The sequence below is a fragment of the Patella vulgata genome, chromosome 1 (genome assembly GCF_932274485.2).
Source record: "Patella vulgata chromosome 1, xgPatVulg1.2, whole genome shotgun sequence".
NCBI lineage: Eukaryota > Metazoa > Mollusca > Gastropoda > Patellidae > Patella > Patella vulgata.
The window spans coordinates 61,280,380-61,301,748 of NC_065879.2; the positions used below are offsets into that span (position 1 = coordinate 61,280,380).

At 35.6% G+C, this 21,369-nt stretch overlaps 1 protein-coding gene across 2 annotated transcripts in view; it reads left to right on the forward strand.

The window, feature by feature from the left end:
• The first annotated feature begins 10,009 nt into the window (after positions 1-10,009).
• The window catches only part of LOC126831118 (SUN domain-containing ossification factor), an 83,268-nt gene continuing 71,908 nt past the window's right edge, over positions 10,010-21,369 (forward strand). For both annotated transcript variants that reach the window (XM_050561756.2, XM_050561762.2), the window contains exon 1: positions 10,010-10,068. The gene's annotated coding sequence lies outside the window, so the exon portion shown is untranslated. The remainder of the gene's footprint in view (positions 10,069-21,369) is intronic.

Here is a 21,369-nt window from a genome sequence, read left to right on the forward strand (position 1 = left end):
TGTTTCAGGAATTGAAAACTACAATTATTGTGATCAATAAAAATACATTTATTTATTAAATAAAGGCACACACTGTAAGGTAAGGAATTCAAATTCCTTCTGATAAAAGACCACACGCACACAATGAGTGATCATTTATTATGAGTTTAATTTAATTATGGAGGCTGAGAGAGCAAATCACCAGCCTTCGTTTCCCCTAAATCTATGTAAACTAGTTCATATTTCAGCAAATAGATAGGGTGAAATTATGATCTTTATAAGATATAGGGCTTTTTCGATCAAATGGAGAGTTGAAGATGAAATAAACATAAACATTTTACATATAAGCTGATTTAATAAATAGTTATTTAGATAAAGTATTAAAAGTATAAAAATTGTATTTTAAAATTTCTTTAATCTTTAAAAATCCACTGAGCACAGGCACTGAACAATGAAGTTACAGTATGCAAGAGGAGAGGGGAGAGGGGGCGTCACTGAAACTTTTGCCGTGGACGCCACATAGGCTTGTGAGGACCCTGTAAGCAGAGGAGTAGCCGTGAAATATATATTGGGTGGGGGGGGCGCAACCCTAACCCTAACCCATTTTTTAAAAACCCTAAAAAATATAAACAAACACCATGTGGCCATGCTGTCTACCAAGACACCGCGTGCAAAAGCATTATGGTTACGTTGCTGGCTGAGCGGGCAATAAATTTTGGTTTAGGCGGTTATGTTTATGGGTACATACATGCGATTCACTCTGATAAGTGGCAGAAAAAAATTAACAAAATATTACTGACAGGCTTACTAGACACAATTTTATGGAACACAGGTACTTTTCACTTCACACATGTTTCCAGGATGATTATCTCTGTGTTTTATTTTAGCAGTATAAACCATATTGGGATATGTACAGGTTTTATACAGATAGAATCTTAACTAATCCTAATAATTGTTGTAAATAAATAGGAGTTTTGGCCTACTATGTAAATTTTTTTTGGGGGGGGGTCCAAGTATATTCAGAAAAACAATTGAATTGTGGGGGGCGGACCCCCCCCGGGCCACCCCATGTGTGACACCCATGCCTGTAAGTGGGTGTATTGGGTAATTTGACGTTGTAGGAAGCGTTTCACCCCATGAAAAGTCGGAAAAAAGTTATGGCTGGTTATATATAATATAGACGAGAATAAATAAAGGAGGTAAATCTGTAATATTTGGGACCTAGAAATTGACACAAATGGGTCGCAAGCTCGCAACGCATAATGTGGCCGTAATATTAATGTATATAAACTGATTTACATTCAATCGTTTCCATTTTTACTCTATTTACAAATCAGTTATGTCTCAATCGAATGACAATCTCTAGCATCTGGTTATTCTAGTCTACATAGTATTTACTCACCAGATATGAATATGCCGTCACCGTTTGACATGACTTGTTAAAAATGGGCCTGAAACGCATCATGGTACACGAATGGTAAAATGTTTATTTTATCTTAAATATTGGATATCAGAAGCCTATCTTTCCCCGGTAAGATCACAACATCAATTGATCAATATGTTGATTTAAATTGACAAAAAATTCGTGTTTTCATTTTCAATGTCGAAGATTTTGGATGATATTGAGTTAGAGACTTATTATAAAATATTATAATATAATACTCGTGATCTGTATCCTGTCACAGGAGTCTGACCTTCTAAGTTCTATCCATATATATAATTATTTACACGCGTATTGTCTGGTTGGATAGAAAGAAGAATAAGGTCAGACTCCGGTGATCCTGTCGATAATTTCCTTTTATGAACTTCATACATACATGCTATTGAGCAGAAGTTTGCCACATGCTGCTCCATCTGTGGTAGACAGCGATCAGCCACACGAAAATTTGAGAAACAGACGAGAATTAACATAGAAATTAATTAATGGTGAACTGTAGGAATTCAGGAATTCCTGATGGAAACATGACGGGGATTTCCTTTGCCTCGTTCTCAAAATGGAACGACATCCCCATTGACCATGCGCAGTAGTTCTAACACGTCAGTCCAAATGACAGACAGCGAGTTCAGTTTATATTTGCACATGTTTATTGATCTATTGTATGTTTTGACTAGGTTTGTGTAAAATGGAGAACATGTAGTTGAAAATGAGGTGGAAATTGTCAAGAATAGTTATTGGTATCCTATTTATTATAAATTTTGGGTGAGTAAAGTTAAACTTTGGTATTTCATTCTTTTCACTTTCAGAAGGCAGACGTCGAGACGAGGCACCAAATGGGCAAATGGTTTTTCCTGAATACCGCCACTGAACAATCTGAAGAAAGAAATAATAAATAAATCCAGACTGATATTTGATTCTCCTAGCAATCTAGTATTCAGTTCAAAGAATGTCATAACCTAACACTAACGTTATAGGAAAATCGACATTTTTTTAACTGCAGCAGGGCAGGTGTCTATGCAAAATTTTTTAATAAAAAGACAGGACAGGAAGATTAGTCAGATTAGTGTAGGCTAATATTAGTAATAACAAGATAGGCCTAATCAATGAAAAAATGACAGATTCCCTTTGGACAGCCATGTATGCCATTCGATTCTAGAACACCTGGTACCACTTGGCACTGCAGACTTGACTTTTTAGGAGAGATATATAATCATAAGTTGGGCTACCGGCTAGGCTTTAGAATCTGTCCACTATTGGCACTAGGCCTATTCAAATTAGCTATTTGTAGGTATGAATATGAACATTCACTGGTTACCAATTGAGGCACAACAGCATATGGGATTTGATGGATAACCCTTTTTTACAGACACTTTTCTTTTCAATACCGGTATCTCTTTAAACAGTTCCTTGAGAAAATGACATGTCATTAGAAAATGTCTGGAAATATTATGATTAATATGAGAGAGAGAGAGAGAAATGAGGTTTTACCACTTTGCACAAACTAGGTCATTTAAGTTCAGGACTAACACATGGACCTTCAATTTTATTTCAGTAATTAGCAGTGGGAGGAAACCGGAGGCCTGGAGAAAACCCACGAGGTTGGACAGGCAACTCTACTCCTTGTCACATACAACCGGGGAATCGAAATCGTGACGCTAGTTGACTCAATGACAGACCTTACATACATGTATGATACAGCGGGCACATGCTGACTATTTGGCCTTCAACCCCCCAACTGATTAATATGAATATGAATTATAAAAAGCTTATTCATCCTTCTAACTTAACTGTTATGTACATGAGGCTATTGGGGAGACAAAGTCCGTATGGGCCACCCCTTTCAAAATTTGTTATTGGGAAAATTCTGCTGTTATTCCAAAATAGACCTTCTTCAGACAAAAAACATTGAATTATGAAGCACAGATTCTTCTAGGACCACACTATCTTTCATTAAATGTTTTGGACAGTTTTTTCAGCCTTATGTTCTATCTGCTATGGGAATGTGTATCTAATTGTACGATCTCTACTGCATGATTTGTTATGTCCTAGTCATGTTGTACAGTAATGTACAGTAATCTTGTCTTGTCTGTTAAATCGTACTGATACCAATGTATGATCTATTTATTGTTCAGATATTTATATGGTGATATTGTAAGAGAACCCATTAATGACAATCGCTTCCAGATAAATAATCCACAGCAAATAAATACTGAGGATAATGCTCAACAGGTATATATTCCATTCTATATTTTTTTACTAAATAATAAATGTTATTGTAATATTTTAAAAATAATAGAAGCTTGGATTAATATTAATAATTATTCTTAGAGGTCTGTATTATCATATCACAAAGTTGTGTACCATAATGTAATTTGGGCAAAATCCAATAAAATAAAAAAAAATTAGTGTTTATATCTGTGAATTTGCTTGTTTACCAAGATATGCCCACATTTTCCAAAAGATGAATGGCTAAAGGCTCATCCTTTCATTGTTCCAATACTTTACAGCAAATTTTTTAAAAGAACCCTGTAGCCTCTATCATAGTATCACATACTCTTTCGGAAAAGGGGGATAACTTGTGAACAGAAGGTCACAGAAGTTTAAAATATCTATAGGGTTAGTCCTTGACGAACCGAACCAATAGAGAAAGTTGAAAATACAGCATGTCGACGCCGGCTAACACACAATTTTAAGATAAATCCATTGGCAAAGGGTGGAGGGGGGGGTTAACAACAAAATGGTAGGTTGTGGAATGCTGACTTTTCAGGGAATGTAGCTCGCCGACAGGTGTCCTCAAGTATCAGAAAGGAATACATATTCCTGGAATGGATCTTCAACACTTTATTTCAACTTACTTGCTATGAGAGTATGTGAAAGAAAGCAGGGGACTATTAAAATGGGTTCATCCGTCACACTTTGGGACACAATAACTCTCCTTCTAATTGACCTAGAATGTTCAAACTTGGTGTAGGTGCTTATTAGGTCAATGCCTTGATGGAGTTCGAAGATGAGCATTTTCTGCTTAGGGTAAGCAGAGCGATAAGCAATTTGATTGGCCGAGACTTTGGAACACAATAACTCTCCTTCTAATTGAGCTAAAATGTTCAGCCTTGGTGTATGTGTTTATTAGGTCAATGCCTTGATGGGGTGTGAAGAGGGGCATTTTCTGCTTAGGGTTAGTAGAGATAAGCAATTTGATTGGTTGATGCTTTGGGGACACGATAACTTTAGTTCCAATTAAGTGAGAGTGATGAAACTTGGTGTATAGTTTCATTACATCAATACCTTGACTAAGTTTGATGTTAGGCATTTTCTGCTCAGGGTAAGCAGAGCGATAAGCAATTTGATTGGCCGAGACTTTGGAACACAATAACATCTCTTCTAATTGAGCTAGAATGTTCAAACTTGGTGCAGGTGTTTATGGGGTCAATGCCTTGATAGAGTGTGAAGATGAGCATTTTCTGCTTATGGTAAGTAGATCTAAGCAATTTGATTGGTTGATGCTTTGGGACACAATAACTTTAGTTCTAATTAAGTGAGAGTGATGAAACTTGGTGTATACTTTCATTACATCAATACCTTGACTAAGTTCGATGATAAGAATTGTCTGCTTAGGCTGAGGAGCAATAAGCATTTTGATTGGTCAGGACTTTGGAACATAACAACTCTGCTTCTAATTGAGGTAGAATGTTTAAACTTGATGTAGATGTTCGTCTTGACTTAGTTCAATGATTAACATATAGAGCTAAAGCTAAGCAGAGATAAGCAATTTCCTTGGTCGATGCTTTGGGACAAGATAACTTTGATTCCATCTGATAGAGTGATGAAACTTAGTGTATAGTTGATAATCAGTTTGATTGCTTGATACTTTTGAAAAAAAATAGATGTGCGATTAATTAATATGTGTCATCTATTTATTTGTGGATTTCGGTGGGGGACATCAGCTTCACTGTTGGCTTGTTATTATTGAAAGATTAAATCTTAAGACATTTAGTAAAACAATAGTTAAAGATACTTTCCCAGAAAAGTATATTTTTGGTGGTTATTTCCAATAAAAGTATGCCAAATTTGGTATATATGGAAAGTATAGACATAAGACACCCAATCTTTCTAGAAAAGTACTGGATTAAGTCTAATATAGCCCCAATATTTCGAGCTTTATGGATTCCTGAAATTATTTCTTTATCAAAATTAACTAACGCTTGATCAATTTTTCGGAGTTGTTGCTTGGTTCCAATTACTAGCAGTTCTGTTTTATTTGGATTTAATTTCAAGAAATGTTCTGTCATCCACGCAAGAATTTCTGTGAGACAAAGTTCTATATTTTGTATCGTAGAATGTTGAGAGTCTGTGTCAAATTCAATATAAAGTTGGGTGTCGTCTGCAAACAAATGAATATTTAGCCCATAGCCTTCAGCAATCTTAGTGATAGGCTTTGTGAAGATAATAAAAAGTACAGGTCTGAGTACAGAACCTTGCGGTACCCCACAAAGCATTGTATTATCGTCGGATGTTGAATCTCTAATTCTGACAGCTTGGGTGCGATTGGTTAGATATGTCTTAAACCTGTTAAAGACAGAACCACGCAAGTCAATTTCACACCATAATGCATCAAGGAGGTCCTCGGTATCGAGCGTATCAAATGCGGCTGATAGATCTAAGAGTACCAAGATAACACATTTCTTTCTGTTGATCTATAGCTCGGTAGATATCTTTGGTGATTTTGAGTAAAGTTTCCATGTTTGATTACTTCAGTAATAGTTTAACAATGGCTTTTGCTAGTTCCGTGGGAAAGTGACCAGATGAAAGAGATCAGTTAATAATTTTGGATATGATGGATACAAATAGATCGATGTGTAGGTATAGGGTCTAGATCACATGTTTTAGTAGAGCTTTTTGATATGATGAGCTTAATTTGCTTTTGAGTCAGATTGGTGAATAGCTTACTTATAGCTATAGGTATCCCTGGCAAATACAAAGTTTTGAGAGAGATGTGAGGGCAAAATTTTGAATGATTGGTTACTTTGAGTATGTTTTTAGTCCAAATATATCATCAAATCACAAAGTTTGTACGCGGGAATGTATCTTTATTAAAGGAACTTAACAGATCAATCACTTACTTTCCAGCCTTGTCATAGGTTAAATTAACTGACAGATTACTCTCCGTCTCTAATGGCTAACCATATAAATACATGTATTATACTAATTATAGGCAGATTTAGCTCTTGCATCTTTAATGAAGTTTCTTATACCCTGGTACATAAATTGTTATTTTATTTTTAAAATATTCAAAACATTTTATGGTGAACAATTCAGTATTGATCTGTGTTCCAATAGGAAAACTTGTACAAAAAGTAAAATTATTTATAAACAACACAACTACCGTAAAGTCGTGAATTTAATTCTGGGAAAATAAACTAGCATTTTGTTTTCCATAATATGTCATGTGTGCTATTTGTTGTACTGAAGACCTACATTGTACATGTACTCTGTTACTAAGTGCACAGATGAATTCAACGATTTGGTGATGTACCATAATAATTGTTTCCAAGCATTGAGAGTGAATTTATGAAAACGACTGTTACATTTGAAGTAATTAAAGTGTGCAGTGTATTAGTCACTTAGTGCTGGATATTGCCACTGCAGGCACAATACGATACGTATTGCGATTCAGGTGCTACGATACAATTGGTATGATGATTCAAAATCAGGTAATATTTACCAAGAAAACAAAAGGATAAATGAAAAATTGATATACTTAGTCCTGCTGATCTCGATGAAATAAGACTATTTTGTATCATCTAACTTGGAGTAAAGTTTCAGTGCATCAAACTCGGAGTATAGTTTCAGTAGATCAATACTCTGACTAAGTTTGATGATGAGCAATTTGATTGGTTAAAAAACGGGGACTAATAAAATGCATATGTTCATCTGTCATCTTTCGGAACATATTTCTGCTTGAATAATGAACATTTTCTGCTCACATTAAGCACTGATAAGCAAGAAGATTGATGCTTTATAAAAAGATAAATAAGAGCTTATACAATTAAAAAATGTGTGTCATGTAGTTACTTTTTCTACATCAGACTGTTGATTGAAGGACTGCAAATCGAGACTTCGTTTATTGATACAATCGAGACAGTTTAGGTTATTTCTTGATAAAAAACATAAACATTCAATTCATAACTTTGCTCAGAATAAGTAATTTGACTGAAATTTTCAATGTATTCATTTTTATACACCCACATTTTCATGTTAACTCTAGAGCTGCAACGATTCAGTTCGGTGCACCGATAACCGACCTTAGCCGTCTCGGTTTGATCCACGATCTACAACGTTCAAATTTCGATTCGGTTCAATTTCAAATAAAAACAACGTACACCTTACCATATGAAAAAAAATGAAAGACCTGTAGCAATTAAGTCCACTTAAAATTTAAAAAAAACTTTGTTTTTACGTAACTTTTAATTTACGTTATTTAACAAAACACGAATGTCACTCGAAAACATAACTAAAACAGAGTGACCTCCCTTTAAAACAATTTCCGTATGCTGACGAAAGTTAATTTATTTAAAATTGGTGACGTACTGAATGTTCATTGGATGTTAATTTAGGTCAATAGCTTCGGTAATCGTTCTATAAATTCTAAACGATCTCATTAGCTGATAATTCCGGTCATTATCTTCGGATATTTTCGTGTTTAGCGATTATTACCCATAGTCAAGCAAACACTGGAAGGTAAAATTATGGCAGACGACGTACTTTCTCGACCAACTGGTCATTTGAAATCTAAAGGTTGGGATCATTTTGGTGTAAGAAAAAACTCTAAAGATGTGGCAACTTGTAGAGTATGCTTCACTGACATATATACTATTCAAAAAAAGTAGGGGATATTTGATTTTGGGGGCATAATACTAAAATATGCAAATGACTACGAAAAAAGTCACTATAGAACCTAACAGAAGAAACATTTCCAGTTACATGTGACGCCCAAACGCACCAATAGCTACCGCATGGAATGCAGGTGATGCTTGGGATCATCATGGGGGTCCAACCCAAGATTTGCACGACTCTGACTTTGAATGTTACAGTCATTGTGGCATTGAATTCCAGGGTGGAAACATCAGTTTAATTGTTTTAGTGACCAGAAAACAAATTTTGATATGCGTCGGCTTACCCAAAATGAAAGGTTACGTGCCCTTGGCATGCTACAGATCGGCACAACACAGGCGGTTGTGGCGCGGACGATGAATGTTTCTCAGTCTGTCATAAGCAGGCTATGGTCCAGATACCGTGATACACAATCTGTACAGGACAGACCACGCTCAGGTCGACCAAGGGCGACAACTCAAGCCCAGGATCGATTTATCCGTACCTTGGCCTTGAGAAATCGTGTCATCACAGCAAATCAGATCAGCGCTCGTCTTCAAACAGACACTGGTGTGAGAGTGAGTGGCCAGACGATTCGGAATCGACTGCATAGGGGTCACCTTCGCGCCCAACATCCTCGCGTGATCCCTTGTTTGAGAGATCATCACATTCAGGCAAGACGTCGTTGGTGTAGGGATCGTCAACACTGGGATAATCGACGCTGGAGCAATGTGATGTTTTCAGATGAGTCAAGGTTCACTGTTGATTTTTTGGACAGACGTAGGAGGGTGTGGCGTCGTCGAAACGAGCGCTTCCAAGACGTTAACGTCATCAGACATGATGGATTTGGGGGTGGTTCTGTTATGGTGTGGGGAGGCATCACTGTTGCTGGAAGAACGGCTTTACATGTTGTTGCAGGGCGTGTTACAGGCCAGTACTACCGGGACAACATCTTGGCAGTCCATGTTGTGCCGTTCGCACGACGTCATGGCCGCCGTTTCATCTTCCAGGATGACAACGCAAGATGTCACAGGGCCAGGATCGTTACAGGTTACCTCCAACAACAGAACATCACCACATTACCTTGGCCAGCACTGAGTCCCGACCTCTCCCCCATTGAGCATGTCTGGGACATGCTTGGACAGAGGTTACGTCAACGTCAACAACGTCCTGCCAATGTCCAAGAACTTGCTGCTGCGTTGCAACAGGAATGGGACAATCTGGACCAAAATGACCTTAGACGTCTCATTAGGAGTATGCCACGTCGGATCAATGCTTGTTTGGCAAACAGAGGAGGATTTACCCGTTACTGACTTGGTTGTGATGCTGTGGTAACTTTGCTGTTTGACCCCGGGTATCATTTTACCCTTATAATGGTCAGTCTGTGCCTTACTAAGTCTAACGATCATTTGGAATAAATCGATGAATGTGAACTTTAATAACACTTAAAAATCAAATATCCCCTACTTTTTTTGAATAGTATATATAGAAAAAATTACTGGTTATTGTAGCTGATAATCGAATCGAATGGTTAAAATCGATAATCGAACCGAATCGAGGTAGTTGTGAATCGTTGCAGCTCTAGTTAACTCTGATATTCACTTGGTAAATTGCAGAATTCAACAATAGAAAAATATGGTAATACATGTAGTGTATGATTTGTAAATCAAAAAATTTCATGAAATACTAATTTCTTACTTTATTATTTGGTTTAGGATGATAAAAATGTGATTCCACCAGACAAACAAGATGTAGCTGTGGATACTGAACACATAATAAGGGTAAGTTACAGTTAAATACAGTCACCTTCGAAAGTTAATTAAAGTTGAACAAATTACTTTTGCAATAAACTTAACATGCAGTACAGAGAAATTTTAAATAACCAATTGCATCAAACAGGTGTTTTGTACATGACATATGACCTCATTATAAAATGTGTCTTACCCTTTCCATTGTTATCAGAAATAACCTCATTATTTTTATACGCCCAAATTGAAATGTGGACGTATATTGCCATCGCGTCCGTCCGCCCATCGTCCACAAGTTATCATCCAATTGATATATGTTGTTTAAATTAGTGAGATGAAGAAGCCTATTTAATTTCAATAATTTCTATTTATTACATCTAGAGTTATGGCCCTTGTTTCACTTTGTTGAACCTTGTGAACGCTCTAATGCCAAAAGTTAACATCCAATCTTTGTGACATTTATATGCATTATTTAAATTAGTGAAACGAAGAAGCGTATTGAATTGCAGCAATTTCCATTTACTACATCTAGAATTATGGTCCTTGTTTCACTTTATTGATTCTTGTGAACACTGTTAACGGCAAAAGTTATCACCCAATCTTTGTGAAATTTATATTCATGATTTAAATTAGTGAAACGAGGAGGCCTATTGAATTTCAACAATTTCCGTTTATTACGTCTAGAGTTATAGCCCTTGTTTCACTTTATTGAACCTTGTAAACGCTCTAACGCCAAAAGTTATCATCCAATCTTTCTGAAATTTATTTGCATTATTTAGATTAGTAAAACGAAGAAGCCTATTGAATTTCAGCAATTTCTGTTTATTATGTCTAGAGTTATGGCCCATGTTTCACTTTATTGAACCTTGTGAACACTCTAACGCCAAAAGTTATCACCCGATCTTTGTGAAATTTATATGCATGATTTAGATTAGTGAAACAAAGAAGCCTGTTGAATTTCAGCAATTTCAGCAATTTCCGTTTATTACTTCTAGAGTTATGGCCCTTGTTTCACTTTGTTGCACCATGGGACTTTTGACCTATGATGTAAGACATTTGATTAACCAATCAGCATTGATGTTACTAGTGGATTACCCACAGTTCCGGGCAAAAAAGGTCAAACACTCGATTCGACAGACCATTTGATTGGCTGACCCCTCATTTCAGCAGAACACGAGTTAAATAACAAGTCTTCCAGATCCAAGTGTAGTAAAGACAACTATAAAAACGAAACAAAATAGGATCTGTGTTTTAAGCAGATTGTAAAAAGAACAATCCTATTGAATTTCAGCAATTTCCGTTCATTACGTCTAGAATTATGGCTCTTTTCACTTTATTGAACCTTGTGAACGCTCCAACGCCGAAAGTTATCATTGGATCTTTGTGAAATTTATATGCATTATTTAAATTAATGAAACCACGAAGCCTATTGAATTTCAGCAATTTACAATAATTACTTCTAGAGTTATGGCCCTTGTTTCACTTTTTAATTCTTGTTAATGCTCGATTGATGAAAGTTATCATCCGCTCTGTATGAAATTTATATGCATCATTTAAATTTGTGAAACAGGTCTATTGAATTTCAGCAATTTCCGTCAATAATTTCTAGAGTTATGGTGATTAGCGAACCTTGTGAACATTTGAATGACAAAGGTGATCATGTGATCTGTATGAAATTTATATGCATTATTTAAATTAGTAAAACGAAAAAGCCTATCAAATTTCAACAATTTCTGTAGATTACTTCCAGAGTTCAGACCCTTGTTTCAGTTTGTAGAACCTGTATGGAACTGTCTTGTAAAGGCCCCCAATTACCTACAAAGGAATAAATATGCGACAACCCTTGTCGACTGCTCGGATGATTTAGCTGCTGTGGGCGGAAGGTTTCATTGCCTGGCAACCTATCTTTATGTAAAAAAAGATCAATTTTTATACGCCCACATTTTCATGTGGACGTATTATTCCGTCGCCCCTGTTGGCCCGTCTGTCCACAATTTGTTTGTGGACACCCTACAGGTCACGATTTTTGCTGAAACTTAAAATATAGTTCTATCTCCCAAAGATCTCGGTTCCTTTCGATATTGACATGTATCGTACCATAACTTTATGGATTATGGCCCCTGATTGTACGAAAAATCACGTTTTTATACGCCCACATGGAAATGTGGATGTATATTGCCGTCGGTCCGTCCGTCATCCACAATTTCTTGTGAACGCTCTAATGCCAAAAGTTATCATCCAATTGTTTTAATATTGATATATGTTGTTTGCATTAGTGTGACGAAGAAGCATATTTAATTTCAATAATTTCCGTTTATTACGTTTAGAGTTATGGGCCATAAAGCCGACAAAAAACAGCGATTAAGAACACTTGTGATGTCCCTTGTTTCACTTTGATTGAACCTTGTGAACGCTCTAATGCCAAAAGTTAACATCCGATATTTGAAATTTATATGCAATATTTAAATTAGGGATACAAAGAAGCCTATTGAATTTCAGCAATTTCCGTTTATCACTTCTAGAGTTATGACCCTTGTTTCACTTTGTTGAACCTTGTGAACGCTCTAATGCCAAAAGTTAACATCCGATCTTTGCGAAATTTATATTCACTATTACAATTAGGGAAACGAAGTCTATTGAATTTCAGCAATTTCTGTTTATCACTTCTAGAACTATATGCCAAAAGTTAACATCCGATCTTTGTGAAATTTATATGCAATATTTAAATTAGGGAAAGGAAGAATCATATTGAATTTTAGCAATTGCCGTTTTATTACGTCTAGAGTTATGGCCCTCCGCCCTCGTTTCACTTTATTGAACCTTATGAATGCTTTAACACCAAAAGGTATCATCCGATCTTTGTGAATTTTATATGCATTATTTAAATTAGTGAAAGGAAGAAGCCTGTTGTATTTCAGTAATTTCCGTTAATTACTTCTACAGTTATGGTCCTTGTTTCACTTTGTGGCACCTTGTGAACACTCTAACATCAAAAGTTATCAGCTGATCTGTATGAAATTGATATGTGTCATTTAAATTAGTAAAAAGAAGAATCCTATTGAATTTCAGCAATTTCCATTTATTATTTCTAGAGTTATGTCCCTTGTTTCACTTTGTTGCACCTTGTGAACGCTCTAACATCTAAAGTTATATGTCGATCTGTATAAAATTTATATGCGTCATTTAAATTAGTAAAAAGAAGAATCCTATTGAATTTCAGCAATTTCCGTTTATTACATCTAGGACTAGAGTCATGACCCTTGTTTCACTTGTTGTACTTTTTGTACCTTGTGAATGTTCAAACGCCAAAAGTAATCATCCGATCTTTGTGAAATTTATATGCATTATTTGAATTATTAAAACGATGAGTTATGGCTCTTGTTTCAATTTGTTGAACCTTGTGAAACTCTAACGCCAAAAGTTATTAGCCGATTTGTATATACATGTAATTCATCATTTAGATTAGTGAAACCACGAAGCCTATTGAATTTCAGCAATTTACAATAATTACTTCTTGAGTTATGGGCCTTGTTTCACTTTGTTCAACCTTTTTAAATGCTTGATTGATAAAAGTTATCATCAGTATGAAATTTATATGCATCATTTAAATTTGTGAATTTCAGCAATTTCCGTCAATTATTTCTAGAGTTATGGCCCTTGTTTTACTTTGTGAACCTTGTGAACGTTCAAATGACAAAAGTTATCATCCGATAAGTTATTAGCCGATTTGTATATACATGTAATTCATCATTTAGATTAGTGAAACCACGAAGCCTATTGAATTTCAGCGATTTACAATAATTACTTCTTGAGTTATGGCCCTTGTTTCACTTTGTTCAACCTTTTTAAATGCTTGATTGATAAAAGTTATCATCAGTATGAAATTTATATGCATCATTTAAATTTGTGAATTTCAGCAATTTCCGTCAATTATTTCTAGAGTTATGGCCCTTGTTTTACTTTGTGAACCTTGTGAACGTTCAAATGACAAAAGTTATCATCCGATAAGTTATTAGCCGATTTGTATATACATGTAATTCATCATTTAGATTAGTGAAACCACGAAGCCTATTGAATTTCAGCGATTTACAATAATTACTTCTTGAGTTATGGCCCTTGTTTCACTTTGTTCAACCTTTTTAAATGCTTGATTGATAAAAGTTATCATCAGTATGAAATTTATATGCATCATTTAAATTTGTGAATTTCAGCAATTTCCGTCAATTATTTCTAGAGTTATGGCCCTTGTTTTACTTTGTGAACCTTGTGAACGTTCAAATGACAAAAGTTATCATCCGATTTGTATGAAATTTATATCAAATTTCAAAATTTTCTGTAAATAACTTCCCGAGTTGAGGCCCTTGTCTCAGTTTGTAGCACACTGTGAACCCTCAAACGACAAAAATTATATTCTGATCTATATGAAATTTTATTGTAAATGTCCCCAATTACCTACAGAAGAAAAAAATATGCAAAAACCCTTGTCGACCGCTCGGACGATTTAGCTGCTGTGAGCGTATGTTTTGTTGCCTGGCAACCTATCTTTAGCTTGTGGGCCCGCTAGAGGTCATGATTTTCACCTGATTTTGATGAAACTTGAAATGCATGTTTATAACCCAAAGATCTTGGTTCCTTTCGATATTGGGGGTTGGATGGCCGAATGGTTAGCATATGCACGCTGTATCATAAAGCCTGTCATTGATTCAACTGGGGTGGTTTCGAATCCCCGGTTGTACGTGACAAGGAGTAGGGTCGCCTGTCCAACCTCGTGGCTTTTCTCCGGGTCCTCCGGTTTCCTCCCACTGCTAAAGACCCCTACACGCAAGCGAATTATTAAAATAAAATTAAACCATATGTTAGTCCTGAAATGACCTAGTTTGTGTCGAGTGGACATTAAACCCCATTTCTCTCTCTCTTTCCTTTCGATATTCGCGCATATCGGATCGCAACTTCCGGAATTATGGCCCCTCTAGAGGTCACAATTATTATCCGATTGAAAAAAAAAAACGTTTAAATATATCACCGTTGCACCGTAATGTTGGTTGAGTTTGAATTTCGTGAAAATCAGGCCAAAACTGCCGAACAAAATGGACGCCCCTCTTACGCAAAAAGTGTAAACATCTAGTAAACATGAAATACATGTTTATAACCGAAAACTTTTTGTTCTTTTCGATATTCACGCATATCAGATCAAAAGGGGTCACAATTTTTATCCGATTTTGTTGAAACTTGAAATGTAAGTTTATAACCCAAAGATCTCGGTTCCTTTCGATATTCGTGCATATCGGACCATAACTTCCTGAATGATGACCCCTGATTGTACAAAAAATCACGTTTTTAGCTTGTGGACCCTATAGAAGTCATAATTTTTACCCGATTTAAAAAAACGTATTATTATATCACCGTTACACCCTATTGACGACTGAGTTTGAATTTCATGAAAATCGGCCCAAAATTGACAGACAAATTGGCCGCCGTTCATTCTCAAATAGCCTAAAAATATGGTATATCAAGGTTGTGGACCCTATAGAGGTCATAATTTTTATCCGATTTAAAAAAACGTATTATAATTATTATATTACCGTTCCACCCTAAGGACAGTTGAGTTTGAATTTTGTGAAAATCGCCCCAAAATTGACAGACAAAATGGCCGCCGTTCGTTCTCAAATAGCGTAAAAATATGGTATATCAAGGTTGTGGACCCTATAGAGGTCACAATTTTTATCCGATTTTGTTGAAACTTGAAATGTAAGTTTATAACACAAAGATCTCAGTTCCTTTCGATATATGCGCATATCGAATTGTAATTTCCTGAATTATGGCCCTTGATTGTAGGAAAAATCACTTTCTTGTTAGCTTGTTCTCTATCCATCTCTCAAAATGTGGGCGTATCCTGTCTGGCAGCCGCTGGTTATCTTGTTCCATATTTAGAGGTCACAATTTTTATTTGATTTAAAAAGAAACCCTGTGAATATACAGTATCACCGGTATCACACTAAGATCTTGGTTCCTTTTGATAATTGCGCATATCCGAACGTAACTTCCTGGATTACGGCCCCTGATTGTTCAAAAAATCGTATTTTTAGCTTGCGGATTTTCTAGAGGTCACAATTTTTTTTCCGATTTTAAAAACCGTATAAATAGATCACCATTCCACCATAATGAAGGTTGAATTCGAATTTTGGGAAAATTGAAATGAAACTGCCCAACATAATGGCCGCTCTTTGTATGCAAAATTGTGTAAAAATATGTACATGTGTAATACAAAGGTTGTGGACCCTCTAGAGGTCACAATTTTTATCCGATTTTGATGAAACTTAAAACATATCTTTATATCACAAAGATCTCAATCCCTTTTGACATTTGCGCATTTCAGACCATAACTTTCTGGATTATTGCACCTGATTGTACAAAAAAACGTGTTTGTTTTTCGCTTGTTCTCTATCCATCTCTTGCAAAATGTGGGCATATCCTGTCTGGCAGCTGCTGGTTAGCTTGTGGACCCGCTAGATGTCACAATCTGTATTCAATTTCAATTGTAAAAAATGTTAAAATATATCACTGCTACATATCAATGAAAGTTGAATTCGAATTTCATGAAAATTGGACCAAAACTGCTGGACAAAATGGCCACCCCTCAACTGCGTGACAATATCATTACGCTTTTAACAAAGCTCCAAATTGGACCAAAATATATGTTTACATAACGTTACGTCATGACTCCCGATTTTATTATGCCCAATTAACCAGTGTATAGCAGAATATTTCAGAAAAACTAATTGCGTGACAAACAAGGCTATCAACACAGATACAATGTAATCAATACTGTTTGGAGACGAACAGTACTTTCACCGTTTTTAATACCTTAAATCACTGTACAGAGTTTTAGGAAGACTTAGACCCCAGATTAAACGAAGGGCTGTGATATGTTGCTGTACTTGGGATTTCGGCGGGGGACATCACCCTCACTGTTGGCTTGTTTTCAATATTTTTTTCAAAGTTCTTACAGATTATTAAATCAAAATAGTTGACACTTGCAGTGAAATAGTCATTTTAGAGACATTTTGTGTATTTCAAAACTCTTTGGCATTGCTACTATTATGTATATCATGGATTTATCTCTACAAGTATGTTTTACTAATTACATGTACAGGCCTTTTAATCTATAGGAGAGACCCACTATGACCTGGAATAAATTTGGAGAATGCTGTATTCAACTGTTTTTGTATCTAAAGCCTAGCTCACTGCCGTACGTGCTTTGACACGCACGGGTCGTGGGGTTTGGTAGCTCGCAGACCAGTCGCAAGAAACCGGGAGAAACTTTTGTATGTACTGTATGTACAAGACCAAAAGTCTTTACGGCCAGTGATGCGTAAAATGTAAGTCTCATGCACAGGTTTACTAAAATTTAAGTAGCGTGAATAATGGGTTGTGAGCTATGTTTAAGGCATTTCCAAACTTAGAAAAGTTTACCGAAATGGAATTGATAGTTATTCATAACACATCAAATAAGTAGCCTGCTGACATCCTATCACACATTATTTGAATCATTTTCCATTCACTAGGCAACAAAATATTACACACAGGTATATGGAAAATGTATCCATTCCCTGTTTTAATAGAGAATCTTCGAATGGATACATTTTTCGAATTAGTTCGTTGTAGAAAATAAGTTATTAAAAAAAAACGTATTTTCTACAACAAACTAATTCTGTTTTGACTCAGTTTTGAAACCCACTGTGAAAGTCGTCCTTTCCCATGATCTCGCATGGAAATCATCACCTACCATATAAGGCATTAAGCTGCATGTATCAATGTAATTTTAAAATACCATTATTGAAAATATGTTATCATTTTCTATCGTATAAACAAAGACACATAATTATTAAGGAATATTACTGACATGAACGTGAATTAAATATGGACAATAGGCAGGTGCACATATTTTTTGTGGTAATGATAATTATTATTCAGAATGCGATATGCTACAAAACATGAAATGGAATCGTGTTTATCCTATTTCCTGAAGCGGACGACTTCTGATAACCTAAATTTAACCCCAACTAAAAATTCTGAAGGTCAAAATTTTGAAACAGCATCCCTGGATTGCATGCCTGGGAGAATTAGATAGTTATTTTCCATAATACAATGTATACCAGTTGGTAAAAGAAATTTTGTTTGAGAAAATCTGCGTTAAAATCTCGTGAGTAAAAAAGTCTGAAGAAAAAGTCATCAGTTAATGGTAGAAAGTCCCCTGATTGTCCGTAAAATTATGATCATTTATTTTAAATTACAAATTCAGCATATAATGTACCAAAAAAGAATTGAACATTAACAATATTTTATTTATGTAGAGCTTGTAGAATATTTACGCTTTATTAGATGTTAATTTCTAATTTTTATAGTTTCTAAATTTTAATGATAAAATATGAATTAATACCAGGTAGTTAAACTTTTAACATATTCAGCATTTAATATTTTCTTATTCAGATTGTTCACCAAACCATACGAACCTGTGTAACATGGAAAGTCTCTTCCAAATTTAACATTAAAGTAGCTAAGTCTCTAACTCAGTATCATCCAAAATCTTACACATTGAAAACACAAATTATTTGTCAATTCAAATCAACATTGATGTTGTAATCTTACCGGGAAAAGGTAGGCTTCTGCTATCCAATATTTAAGACAAAATAAACATTTTACCATTGGTACACGAATCGTGTACCATAGTGCGTTTCAGCGTCACTTGCAACAAGTGACCAGAAAGAACGAGGCTAGACATATTCAACAACTTATGTCAAACGGTGACCGTATATCTTATCTGGAGCGCATGCGCAATAGACTGGAATAACCAGACGCTAGAAATTGGCACTTGGTTGAGACTCATGCCGATGCCATATTTCGCTGGACATAACTGATTTGAAATCAGAGTCAAAACGGGAAACAATTGAGTGTAAATCAGTTTATATACAATCAGATTACATTATTATATGCGTTGCGACCCATTTGGGTCAATTTCTAGGTCCCAAATATTAGCGATTTAGCTCCTTTAAGCTGTGACTAAAAAATAAGTAAATTACGTTCATGTTCGTAAGCGATTCTCTGTCAGTTGATATAATATACAAATATGAGAGACATGCCGACACAATGATGGGTCGCATCAAAGTCAACTACCCTAGATTGTGTCAACCGGTTGCAACACTCACTGATTCTCACTAGTAAAGTGAAGGAGAAAGTGCTTTACTTTCTGTAAACCGGTCTAAATACACATCACTGTCTATAGTGAGATTTCATGAGTATTGCATCTGGTTGACGGAATGTAGGGTGATGAACTTGGATCCCACCTTTTGTTGTGTCAGTGTTTTTATACGCCCACATTTTTATGTGGACGTATATTGCTGTTGCACCTGTCCATCCGTCCAGAATTTGTTTGTAGATAAAATGAAATTGAATGGGGTTTAACGTCCTACTGTTCTGCTCCGACTGGGCTAATGAAGATGGGGAATTTGTTTGTGAACACTCTACAGGTCACAAGTTTTATTCGATTTTGACGAAAACTTAAAATATAGGTTTATCCCAAAGAGCTTGGTTCCTTTCCGTATTGGCATGTTTTTAGCTTGTGGACAATCTAGAGGTCAAAAATTTTTTTTTCGATTTTAACTTGAAATGTATGTTTATAACCCAAAGATCTTGGTTCCTGTCGGTATTCGCACATATCTAATCATACCTTCCTGAATTATGGCCTTTGATGTTATGAAAAATTGCTTTTTGTTTAGCTTGTTATCTATCAATCTTTTGAAAAATGTGGGTGTATCCTGCCTGGCAGCCGCTGTTTTTTTTAAGCCACTTGTCTGGGTAGTTACTTGAATGGAACAGATGACCAAGGTGCATAAAGTACACACTAGATCGTGCAAGTAAAAGAATGCTTGACAACTGGAATACTATGAACAGTAGATTCTTCCACATTTGACCAATTTTTAATAAAATAATAACCACATGTTAGTCTTGAAATGACCAAACTCCATTCCTCTCATCATTCTGTATATAAAGTTCTGTTTCCTTTAAGAGCTTTGGGCATCGATTGCATACCAACTATTTGATTGCTATCAACATTTGTATAAATGCCTGTTTAAATAGCTGCAACGGGTGTCAGCTGAATTATATATATGTATCTGTAATTTATAATTCATTTGTGACGATATCTATGTTTAAAAATTCAAGCATCTGGGTGCGAATTTTCATGTAAAATGGGTTGATTGAATTGTAAGTCGGAAAGCAACTTCAGCTTACTAATGGTTACTAAAATACAACATTTTTATCCGTTCATATTTTGTTTGTGGACACTCTACATGTCACAATTTTTATCCGATTTTAACGAAACTTGAAATATAAGTGTATTTCCCAAATAGTCCGGTGGCTGAAGGGGGGAAATCGCCACCCAAGCTGTGAATTTATGAGACCAAGTTTTTCTAGGCCATATTTTTAAATCCAAGTCACATTTGAAAAGATTTACGGTAGGCTTTTCAAATCATTTAGTTGAATTTTTCCAATTTTTTAAATTAGGTGTGTTAAGATGAAATTTGTATCACCAATTAATTGGAATATTGTAAAATAGTACAATTTGTTGACCAGAATAAAGATTGGGACATATTATTCAGTTACAACAAGAGTGGTATTGAACCTTTAAAACCAAAGTTATTGGCCCTAAAGCATCAACCGATCAGATTGCTTGTCTCTGCTTACCATAAGCAGACAATGTTTATCATCGAACTCCATCAAGGCATTCACCAAATGAACGTCTACACCTAGTTTGTACTTCTACCTCGAATAGAAGGAGAGTTACTGTGTTCCAAACTATATACTCGTCAGAACTCTGATGGAACATTTGTGGTATAACATCTTTAAATAGTCGATCTCCGTGTTCAAGTGACGTTTTATGGTCACTGAAGGCATCGTGCTCTACAAGAGCCGACTTTCTAAAATTATGGGAACCAGTCACGAAACTATTCTTGGCGTTATTATCCTGCACCAAACGAAGTTAGGGAGGGATATTGAAACTCGGTCCGTCCGTCCGTCCGATTTCGTTTCCGGAGCATATCTCATAAACCGTTCAAGATATCTTTCTGAAACTTTGCACACATATCAACCTATTACAGTAGTTGTGCCTTTTGCTATTTAGGCATTTCTGGGATTTATATTTTTTGTGTTTCCATGGAAACAAATTTGACTTAGTTTTTGGTGTACAATTTTGTTTCCGGAGCATATCTCATAAACCGTTCAAGATATCTTTCTGAAACTTTGCACTCACATCAACCTATTACAGTAGTTGTGCCT